The following is an 8,190-nucleotide window of genomic DNA, read 5'->3' on the forward strand; positions in this document are numbered from 1 at the left end:
TGTATAATTTTGTTAACACCCATGTTAGTGGCACTTCTCAATTGCCAGAATAATCAATCCACCTGTCGGGTGTGACATATCAAGAAGCTGATTAAACAGCATTATCATTACACGGTGCACCTTGTGCTAGGGACAATAAAAGGCCACTCAATGTGTAGTTTTGTCCCAAAATATAATGTCCCAAGTTGAGGGAGTGTGCAATTGGCATGCTGACTGCAGGTGTGTTCACCAGAGCTGTTGCCAGATAATTTAATGTTAACTTCTCTACAAAAGCCACCTCCAATGTCATTATAAAGAATTTGGCAGTACGTCCAACCGGCCTCACAACCACCGACAACATATAACCACCAGCCCAGGACTTCCACATCCGGCTTCAGCTGCGGGATCATCAGAGACCAGCCAACTGGACAGGGTATGAAACTGAGGAGTATTTCTGTCTGTAATTAAGCCCTTTTGTGGGAAAATCTCCTTCTGATTGGCTGGCCTGGCTCCCAAGTGGGTGGGCCTATTCCCTCCCAAGCCCACCCATGGCTGCGCCCCTGCCCAATCGTGAAATCCATAGATTAGAGTCTAATTTATTGATTTGAATTGACCGTTCCGTAATATGAACTAACTCAGTAAATTTGTTGAAATTGTTGCGTTTATATTTTTGTTCAGTATAGATTATGCAATTGAAAAACACTATATTTTATACACCAGGGTTGTGCTCAAATCTGCATTTTAGATAGACTCCAATTCAACTCATGAGTTGAATTAGAATTCAATTGGCAACACCCCACAGGACGTAGAATAAGAATTTGAGTGACAGGAAGTATATATGAATTTAGTGCAATTCAAATGTCACTCAGTCACAGAACATGCGAGTTTAATTGAATCTGACAGCTCACACTTCCAGATACAAAGAATATATAACTTTTCTCTGGAAACAATATTCATATACTCTATTAACCTTAGTGCTTAGAATAGACCAGGGTTTCAAAACTCGGTCCTGGGCGTTAGTTGTGGCGTGTCTTTACTATCATTAAATTAAGACTTAGTTTTTATCAAAGATTCTCTGTAATTAGTATTACGCGATTAAACTGATTAATCATGTAACTGTAATTAACTAGGAAGTCGGGGCACCAAGGAAAATATTCAGATTACAAAGTTTTAATTTTCCTAATACAACTTTCAGATATTTTAATATTGATCAATTAGTCTTCTGATTATTTAATTATTCTTTACCTCATGTTAGTCTCATTCCAAACGTCGTAAATTGTTGGTTACTTGCACGTATACACAACATTTGAGAGAAATAAGCTTTTTGTGCATCTGGAACATTTCTGGGATCTTTTATTTCAGTTCATGAAACATGGGACCAACACTTTACATGTTGTATTTATATTTTTGTTCAGTGTATATTTACATTTTCCCGTCAATTCATATCCACCCCACAAACACGAAGTCATCAACTCACTTCATGCTACAAATGCAAACATTTACATTTATGCTATCATTAATTTCTACAATTGAACATGCTTGAAAACGGCTTGCTCAACCCGTGAAGGATGCAAAGGGACAACTCAATTCCTTTCCAGTGTTTTATTATGGTGTTGATGCCATTTGCTGAATATGTTGATTTGTTGAATAGAGTAGTTGAATGACAGAGGAATAAGGAATAGGAATAGGTTGATAACCTTAAACAGAGAATAAACATGCATTATTTTACACAAACAATGCATGACACAGCAACAAAGCATGGCTTTGAATAAAGTAAACGTTTAAACAATTTAATCTAGCACTTCTAGCAATTACTTCTGCAGTCAGAAAATATCCACAACAAAAGAAGTCACCACTCCTACCAGAGTTAAACATGTAAATTGTGCTAAGCACTGSATGCAACATAATAAATAATTCCAAACATTACATACCAGTTGCGTCTTTAGGGTTGAACAATGAGCTGTGTGTATGTTGAGGACCAAACATTTTATACCCATGCTTATCTGCCAGGTGCGCATGTAAAAGTAGTCCCTCCAGAAATCCTGGCTCAATTTTTTAGTTCCACCCGTGCCCTCTTGAGGCCTGGAGTTCTTTAAAGGAAGAGCTAACATTGTGCTCATGTTTTGAGTGTTCTGTTTTTTGACGCAACAATATCTATATCTCTCTCGCATTCCTCCCTCACAGCATCACATGCCCATGGCTCCTCCTCCTCTTCCTCTTCCTCCACCTCTTCCACCTCTTCCCATCATCACACATTACAGTGTAATGTCCCGCTGAACCACCAGGGGGCCCTAGAGATAGGGATAAGTGTCCTACATAGGGTTGCAAAATTGCTGAATATTTTAATAAATTCCCTCGTTTTCCCAAAATCCCTGTTGGAGGATTCCCTGAATCAGGAGGGTATACGCAGGAAACATATATATTGTATGCATTCTTCATATCTTAAATAAATCCTACAAAGCCAAGAGTCAAAATATTATTTTATTACAAATACAACCTGTGGTCCAACTGGAAACATAAAGAACAAGATCATATCAGAGATGTTATATCGACTTCGCAGCTCGATTAGAAAGGTTTAACCATGGTCTCTTGACTGACTCTCACACCTATTTTGGTTTGGTGTCAGTTTATCCACAAGAGGGCGACGCACTACTAGAGACCTATAGGTAGGATGTGTCATGGGATGGGCTGGGCTGCTCAAAACGAAAGGAAACGGTAGCGCTCTGCCACAAGGCTTCATTATTTTACAGTCGGCTGGCTGCGCCTGGAGTGTCTGAAAATGGACTCATCAAAAGTAAGACAATATAGTTTGGAAAGGAAACTTAGTATGTTGCTATTTTATCTGTAAACGTCCCTGAAAAGTTTGTTTATAGTTTGGAAAGGAAACTTAGTATGTTGCATTTTATCTGTAAACGTCCCTGAAAAGTTTGTTTATAGTTTGGAAAGGAAACTTAGTATGTTGCTATTTTATCTGTAAACGACCCTGAAAAGTTTGTTGATACAGTTAAGTAGGCTACATTGTATCCGTTTCAAATTACCCATCTCATATGTATATGTATATACTGTACTCTATATCATCTACTGCATCTTTCCATCTTTATGTAATACATGTACCACTAGCCACTTTAAACTATGCCACTTTATGTTTACATACCCTACAGTACTCATCTCATATGTATATACCGTACTCTATACCATCTACTGCATCTGCCTATGCCGTTCTGTACCATCACTCATTCATATATCTTTATGTACATATTCTTTATCCCTTTACACTTGTGTGTATAAGGTAGTAGTTGTGGAATTGTTAGGTTAGATTACTTGTTGTTATTACTGCATTGTCGGAACTAGAAGCACAAGCATTTCGCTACACTCGCATTAACATCTGCTAACCATGTGTATGTGACTAATAAAATTTGATTTGATTTGATTTGATTTGGAAATTTCACTTACAGCAACATGGAAGTGCGAGATTGACTCGATCAAAGTATCGGAAAAAGTGATTTACATGATTAAATGCAAGAAGATGTGATGTAATAGACATTTTATTGTAGGCCTATGAACTATATATTCTAATCTTGCTATGAATTCATAACGCAGTAATATCATATTAATTCATAGCTAGCACTTGGCACGTCATTCGAAGTAGCGAATAAAGCGGAAATCGTTTATGATTTACTTTGTAACGTTAACTGGTAAACTGTTGAGATTTCAATCAAGAGATGTTGTCAAGAGACATAGTGTTCTCAACAATGACTATCTCATCCATTAAGTTTTATTACACGCCTAGACCCTCAATGTGGTCCTCAATAGAAAATACTTCAGTCAAGACAGATTGTGTGTGGTGTGTGTGTGTGTGTGTGTAGGAGTTAGCTGCCTCTGAGAAGGAAAGGAAGCCAGCAGGGGAGGAGAGTGAAGAGCCTTCCAGCGAATTTCCCAGCACCTCTTCTGGAATGTGAGTGAACATAGAGGAAATTAGTCATGGGTGCGAATTATGGGGGAGCTCAAATAAACCGTCAGGGTTGGGTAGATTACTTTCTAAATATGATCCGTTACAGTTACAAGTTACTTGTCCAAAATGGTCATCAGTAACGTAACTTTCGGATTACCCAAACTCAGTAACGTAATCTGATTACATTCCGTTACTTTTAGATTACTTTCCCCTTAAGAGACATTAGAAGAAGACAAAAATGCATGTGACCAATTGAACGACATCTATTGCAGGATAAATCAATGTTAAAGTGTACATAGCTGGCCATATATGGATGTTACATTTGACTTTATGGGTTGGTTATGTAGGCTTCTTATAACCCATCACTTTCAACCCAATATAATAAAACTATTCAATTATATCTTTACATTAAAAACCAAAGTCCATCAGGATTCCAGTCACTCCAATAATGTTATACCCCTTGATGTTCAAGAATAGGACTTGGAAATATGGAAGTATAGATTAGCCAAATCGTTTTACCTGAGCATGACCCCAAAACGAAGGACTTAGCCAGCCTACTCTGTTGTCTATGATATTGTTGTCATGGAGGACTGATTGGGCTCATTGATTTGAGTTGAAAAATAAATGCTGTTCTCATGGAATGGCATGTTTTACCAAGAGTGTGCAAAGCTGTCATCAAGGCAAAGGGTCGCTACTTTGAAGAATCTCAAATACAAAATATATTTTGATTTGTTCACTACATGATTCCTTCTGTGTTATTTCATAGTTTTGATGTCTTCACTATTATTCTACAATGTAGAAAATAGTCAAAATAAAGAAAAACCCTTGAATGAGTAGGTGTGACCAAACATTTGACTGGTACTGTATTTATAATTTATAAGTCCAAAAATGGATGTAGCAACTACAGATTGGCCCTTTAAGCCTATCAAAAGTTTTAGCAAAAAAAGCAAGTCCAACTTTTATTCCATAGGCTGGGATCCGCACTATGCAGCTGTTGCAAGAGTGTATTTTTCAGCTTGAACTTCTTGAATTCAACCATATTGGTTCAAATACACATTTAGATTGTGAACATCCATCCACAACAACCACAATCCATAAGGTAAATGAGAGAGCAGCAGTGTGATTCACATCCATGCGCTATGTAGATCAATATTAAGTGATATCCGTATCGCCGTCATCCTTACCTCGCAGCGTTTATTCAAGTTTGATACTGACAGCAGTCGCACCATTGGAAGACGTAGCTTGGACTGTAGCCTACAAAAACCTATTCCTGCTCTTTTCCCGCGATCCATTAATGACAGTTTAATTTGTCATTATTAATAATTTAACAATTGAATTAGAACATTGAATTTAAATAATGTAATAATCCTCTATCTTGATCTCTGAAAATACACTGTCAGTGTAACTATGCCTACATAAATTGAATTATGTTTCACTGTGAAAACAGTTCTCATGGGCACACAAAAACAAAATAATGTCTTCAATTCTTAATAATGACAAATAAAACTGTCAAATGTAATTAATGTAAGGAAAGAAAGGTAGTGTTTTATGTCACATGATCTGTGAAGACTCCAAACATTCATGAATTATGGACAACTCATGAACTAGGGTGTAAACATGTTTTGATTCAACTCATGTATTATGTTGAATGTAGGCTACCTGTTCTGCGTGTGTTGATGTGTGTAAAATTGCCTCGTCTGAGAGTGTAGGCTACCAGCAGTGGTGTAGGTCTAGTGGAGGGTAAACACAGTTGACCCACCTTTTTCAGATAAATGCATTGAAAGTATTAGGAGCGTTACTCTTTTCACTCGGACCGGCTATCAGAGTTTACCCATTGTAACGGCTTCTTCCAGAGGTGAAGGAGAGGACCAAAATGCAGCGCGGTTATTGTTCAACATGTTTAATAATAATAATAAACTGTGAACATTAACAAATAACAAAATAACAAACGTGAAAGCCGAGACAGTCCTATCTGGTGCAGAGTACAGACACAGAGACAGGAAACAACCACCCACCACAAACCATGTGAAAACACCTACCTTAATATGATTCTCAATCAGAGGAGATGAAAACCACCTGCCTCTAATTGAGAACCATATCAGGTACCCATTAACCAACATAGAAACAGAAAACATAGACTGCCCACCCACACTCACGTCCTGACCAACTAACACATAAAAACTAACAGAAAACAGGTCAGGAACGTGACATAACCCCCCCCTTAAGGTGCGAACTCCGGGCGCACCAGCACAAAGTCCAGGGAGGGTCTGGGTGGGCATCTGACCACGGTGGTGGCTCAGGCTCTGGGCGAGGTCCCCACCCCACCATAGTCAATCCCAGCTTACGTTTCCCCTTAGAATGACCACCCTCCTATTACACCCACTTACTTTAACGAGTAACCTCAAGATAAGGGGCAGCACCGGGATAAGGTAGCTCATGACAGAGAGGTAGTCATGAAGAGTAGCTCATGACAGAGAGGTAGCTCATGACAGAGAGGTAGCTCATGACAGAGAGGTAGCTCATGACAGAGAGGTAGCTCATGACAGAGAGGTAGGTCAGGATAAAGAGGTAGCTCAGGACAGAGAGACAGCTCCGGACTGAGGGGCAGTTCTGGATAAATAGCAGCTCTGGGCTGAGGGGCAGCTCATGGCTGGCTGACGGCTCTGGACGCTCATGGCTAGCTGACGGCTCTGGACGCTCATGGCTGGCTGACGGCTCTGGACGCTCATGGCTGGCTGACGGCTCTGGACGCTCATGGCTGGCTGACGGCTCTGGACGCTCATGGCTGGCTGACGGCTCTGGACGCTCATGGCTGGCTGACGGCTCTGGACGCTCATGGCTGGCTGACGGCTCTGGACGCTCATGGCTTGCTGACGGCTCTAGCTGCTCCTGTCTGGTTGGCGGCTCTGGCAGATCCTGTCTGGTTGGCGCTCTGGCAGATCCTGTCTGGTTGCGGGCTCTGGCAGATCCTGTCTGGTTGGCGGCTCTGGCAGATCCTGTCTGGTTGGCGGCTCTGGCAGATCCTGTCTGGTTGGCGGCTCTGGCAGATCCTGTCTGGTTGGCGGCTCTGGCAGATCCTGTCTGGTTGGCGGCTCTGGCAGATCCTGTCTGGTTGGCTCTCTGGCAGATCCTGTCTGGTTGGCGGCTCTGGCAGATCCTGACTGACGAATGGCTCTAGCGGCTCCTGACTGACGAACGGCTCTGACGGCTCGCGGACAGACGGGCGGCTCTAATGGCTCGGGACAGACAGATGGCTCAGACGGCACTGGGCAGACGGATGGCTCAGATGGCGCTGTGGGACGGATGGCTCAGATGGCGCTGTGGAGACGGATGGCTCAGATGGCGCTGGGGGACGGATGGCTCAGATGGCGCTGGGGAGACGGATGGCTCAGATGGCGCTGGGAGACGGATGGCTCAGATGGCGCTGGGGAGACGGATGGCTCAGATGGCGCTGGGGAGACGGATGGCTCAGGCCGGATGAGGCGCACTGTAGGCCTGGTGCGTGGTGCCGGAACTGGAGGCACCGGGCTAAGGACACGCAACTTCAGGCTAGTGCGGGGAGCAGGGACAGGGCACACTGGATTCTCAAAACGTACTATGGGCCTGGTGCGTGGTACCGCACTGGTGGCACCGGGCTGAGGGCACGCACATCAGGGCGAGTTCGGGAGAAGGAACAGTGTGTACAGGGCTCTGGAGACGCACATGAGGCTTGGTGCGTGGTGCCGAACTGGAGGCACTGGGCTGGAGACACGCACCATAGGAAGAGTGCGTGGAGGAGGAACAGGGCTCTGGAAACGCACTGGAAGCCTGGTGCGTGGTGTAGGCACTGGTGGTACTAGGCTGGGGCGGGAAGGTGGCGCCGGAAATAACCGGACCGTGCAGGTGTACTGGCTCCCTTGAGCACCGAGCCTGCCCAACCTTACCTGGTTGAATACTCCCCGTCGCCCGACCAGTGCGGGGAGGTGGAATAACCCGCACCGGGCTATGTAGGCGAACGGGGACACCATGCGTAAGGCTGGTGCCATGTAAGCCGGCCCAAGGAGACGCACTGGTGGCCAGATATGTAGAGCCGGCTTCATGGCACTTGGCTCAATGCTCAATCTAGCCCTACCAGTGCGGGGAGGTGGAATAACCCGCACCGGCTATGCACACGTACAGGAGACACCGTGCGCTCTACTGCGTAACACGGTGTCTGCCCGTACTCCGCTCTCCACGGTAAGCATGGGAAGTGGGCGCAGGTCTCCTACCTGCCTTGGCCC

General features: G+C 43.6%; 1 protein-coding gene and 1 long non-coding RNA gene across 2 annotated transcripts in view; both read right to left on the reverse strand.

The window, feature by feature from the left end:
* The window catches only part of LOC112076062 (caspase b-like), a 119,899-nt gene that overhangs the window by 33,300 nt on the left and 78,409 nt on the right, over positions 1 to 8,190 (reverse strand). The gene's annotated exons all lie outside the window — the stretch shown is intronic.
* Positions 1,316 to 2,108, reverse strand: LOC139025908 (uncharacterized). Its single transcript, XR_011477580.1, has 2 exons — positions 1,911 to 2,108; positions 1,316 to 1,676 (listed from the first exon to the last, which is right to left on the reverse strand). It is a non-coding gene; the product is annotated as an uncharacterized lncRNA (long non-coding RNA).

Source organism: Salvelinus sp. IW2-2015, unplaced genomic scaffold, assembly GCF_002910315.2.
Source record: "Salvelinus sp. IW2-2015 unplaced genomic scaffold, ASM291031v2 Un_scaffold3541, whole genome shotgun sequence".
In the NCBI taxonomy this organism is placed as follows: domain Eukaryota; kingdom Metazoa; phylum Chordata; class Actinopteri; order Salmoniformes; family Salmonidae; genus Salvelinus; species Salvelinus sp. IW2-2015.